The sequence below is a fragment of the Empidonax traillii genome, unplaced genomic scaffold (genome assembly GCF_003031625.1).
Source record: "Empidonax traillii isolate 1590-97213 ecotype Southwest subspecies unplaced genomic scaffold, ASM303162v1 scaffold206:size1282135, whole genome shotgun sequence".
In the NCBI taxonomy this organism is placed as follows: Eukaryota; Metazoa; Chordata; class Aves; order Passeriformes; family Tyrannidae; genus Empidonax; species Empidonax traillii.
The window spans coordinates 746,650-749,813 of record NW_020955399.1 but is presented as its reverse complement, the minus strand read 5'-3'; the positions used below and the strand labels follow the sequence as shown (position 1 = coordinate 749,813).

Below are 3,164 nucleotides of genomic sequence, written 5' to 3'. Positions count from 1 at the left end.
CCTTTAAAGGAATACAAAATAGTAAGATCTGTGATAGGAATATGAACTCTGGATCAGGTTTGCTCTGAAGGAAAAGTAATTCTGGTTACTATTTTCTGCCTTTAGTTGCTAAGTATTAAGTAAAACAATTCTCTGAATCATTCAGACTATTAATTTAGAATGCTGTAAAATACCTTAGGAAAAAAAAAAGGGGGGAGACAGGGGTTGAAGCAGACAATGTTACAGAAATTTATTTAATCTTATAGTCAGAATCTAATTTCTTTATTATTTTTCTTTTTAAAGATGTTCACCTCTCTGATTTTATGTGCCAGACAGAACAGATTTTGCACAATTTCTCAATCAGGAAACAGAGTCTTGATAATGGTAACAGACACATATCATATTAAGGTTTCAAAAGTGGCCTCCTCATGTTTATAAGATATGTTATACATATTTGTATCGCTGAAATAGTTTTTCCTGTGTTTGTCTTACAGCAATTTTTGTGACTAATTTACTTTTTATAAATGTACGCTTCATTTTCCCCACTACTTACTCTGATTCCTCTTATTTCTTTAATTAAGAGACAAATTTGAACCTTTAGAAACTGCTAGTTGGTGTCCACATAAAGCAATCAGTACATTTGAGTCAGAGATACTGAGAATTTTTAATGCAATCTGCCCAATCTGAACTCTTTCCTTCACAAACACTTTGCCTTTAAAAAGAAATTCCCAGCATGAACCTCATCAGAAGCGACATGTAACAGACAGTACATGTGGTGTTTGGGCAGGCAGCAGAGAATTGAAAAAGAAGTCTTCACTTTTTCTATCCCATGGCATGTGCAGAATGTACATGTGGCCCAAGCTGACATCAGGCATTTGAAGCAAAAAACCTGCTAAAAGCATCAGCTTCTGTTAATTTACTTTGTCAGATATTGTCTTAATTAAAAAAAAAAAAAAACACAACACTACTGCTAGAAAGGGTAGTGCAGCTGAGCTACAACTGCTTCAGTTGTTCTGACAGTCCCAATTGCAGGCTAACAGAACAGCTTTGGGTTCAGCCCTGCTGTCCTCACTGAGCCCAAATCCTGGCTGCAACCACCAAGGACTGCAGGCACTGAGGTACAGAGCATACAGCTTCTGTTTATGTATCTAGCCATTAGTACCTGTGTTTGAAAGGTAAAATGTTTCTCACTAGTGACCTTGCAAATAAGAGGCCAGTAGTGCTGCGTACAGTTCTTCTCATTTGGTTATCTACAAGGGAGTCTTCCCAGTCCAAGATCTATCTAACATAGTCCTTCAAAACTGTTCTTCAGCATAAAACCCAATGCTGCTACACTGTATAAATTGACCATTATGAAAATAAGCTCTAAAAATATCAGTGTTAAATATCTATGTAAGCGTCACTCATTAGCTGCTTTGCTTAAACCCCATTACCCTTATTTTCCACACTAGAGGTACAAATATGCCCCTCTTTCCAGTTCATTTCAAACAAATGATTTTGCCTGTAAGCTCTGGCAGGCGACACACATTTGCTTATTTTTCAGGGTTCACACATGGTTATTGTGGTTTGCATAAATTACAGTCAAACTAATGATAGTTGTAAGATTTGTATGGAGTATAGTTTTATGCTTGTGACATAGAAAAAGAGAAATATGACTTTATATTGATGACAGACATAATTTTTCTGTGCAGTATATTCAGATAGACATTTTACATACAAAGCTATTGCTCTCTCCACACAGAGCAGACTGCTTCCATTTGTGAACTTACCCCAGGCTTGGCCTACTCCCCTACAAATACAACTTTTTTTTCCCCAACTTACTCCGCCTAGGAAACAAAAAGAAGAAGAGGGGATACATACTGAGTAAGGATCTAGAGAAATAGCTGAGAAGGAGGTTAAGGTGGGCAGAGAAGCCAAGGATGTGCGTGAGAGGTAAGACAGATCTGGGCTCAGATATGCACAGATACACCCAAGGGACCTGAGGAGGCTTCAGCCTCTGTTTGCACTGGTTGGCCAAGCAAGCTCCCACCTCACAGGGAGCTGCTGCTGTCACGCAACACGGCACTTTGGACCAGGGCTGTACCCACTTGGGACCAGCCCCAGTCTCCCCACATCCCCCAGTACACCCACAAACCAGTTCTGGGGAGACTGAAGGGAGTCACTGCATCAAGGAAACATGAGCGGGGGGGATGTAATGTGGAAGAGCAAACATAGGGGAGATGATGAGATATTTTTGCATTGAGAAGGGCTGAGGGTAATAAGTTTCATCCTGAGAAACTTGAAGTTTTTTAAAAAAATGAGAAAAGATGGAGGATCTGAGCAGTATTGCCAGCCTACCTTCATGGAGCTCAGCTCTTGTGATTACAGAGTCCACTTGGTGCTTTGTTTTGGGCTATATTATAAACAGGAAACCGCATGTGAAGTTAGTGAAACCTGCAATTGCTTAGCAGCACTGAAGGGAAGCATTTCACAGAAAATACATCTTAAAAATGTATTAGTATATTATAGATAGTATTACACTCTCTGTAAGAGAGTGGCTATTTCATAATGTATATGTGTATTAGTCTAACTGTGCTCTAAATTTACTGCAAGGTGAACTTCATCGTTGCTATGAAGTAGAGAAATTTTATTGCTGTTTTAGAGGGAAATATCATTACAGTTATCTTCAGAAAAACCATTAACCCCTCCACAATAAGGAATATGACTGCAACCAGGCAGTTTGGAGATGAGTATCAATGCACCCACATCACAGCCAGTGTGAAGGGTCCATTATGCCTTTCTGGTGAGAGCAGCATACCTTGCAGATGAGAACAGCAGCTCTAGTGTCCCTGCAATAGCAGCACAGTGGTGCCAGGAGTACCACACAAAACAAGCACAAAGGTGGCTCGAGCCCGGCTCTCCCGTGTCAGTTTGGTGCATCAGTGAGTGGACCCTGCACAGACATCCCAACGTGGTAAGACTACCCGCACCTTGCAGCGGAAGGATTCATTCTGTCCACATATAATGGCCAGTCTCTTCGCGAACGAAGAACCGGGGAAGGTCTTTCCACCTTCCAGCCTGCGCATTGGATTTTTTAGGTGAGACACAGTGTGCGCGGAACTGAGCCCACCCTTTAATCCTGAGGTTCATCTGCCGGGGCCAAGCACGCTTGGACGGTGGCAGCGAGGTCCTCAGGACGTAGATGG

General features: G+C 41.3%; 1 protein-coding gene across 6 annotated transcripts in view; it reads right to left on the bottom strand.

Annotated features, from left to right (window-relative positions):
• Positions 1–3,164, bottom strand: part of SDCCAG8 (serologically defined colon cancer antigen 8) — a 111,416-nt gene that overhangs the window by 16,670 nt on the left and 91,582 nt on the right. The gene's annotated exons all lie outside the window — the stretch shown is intronic.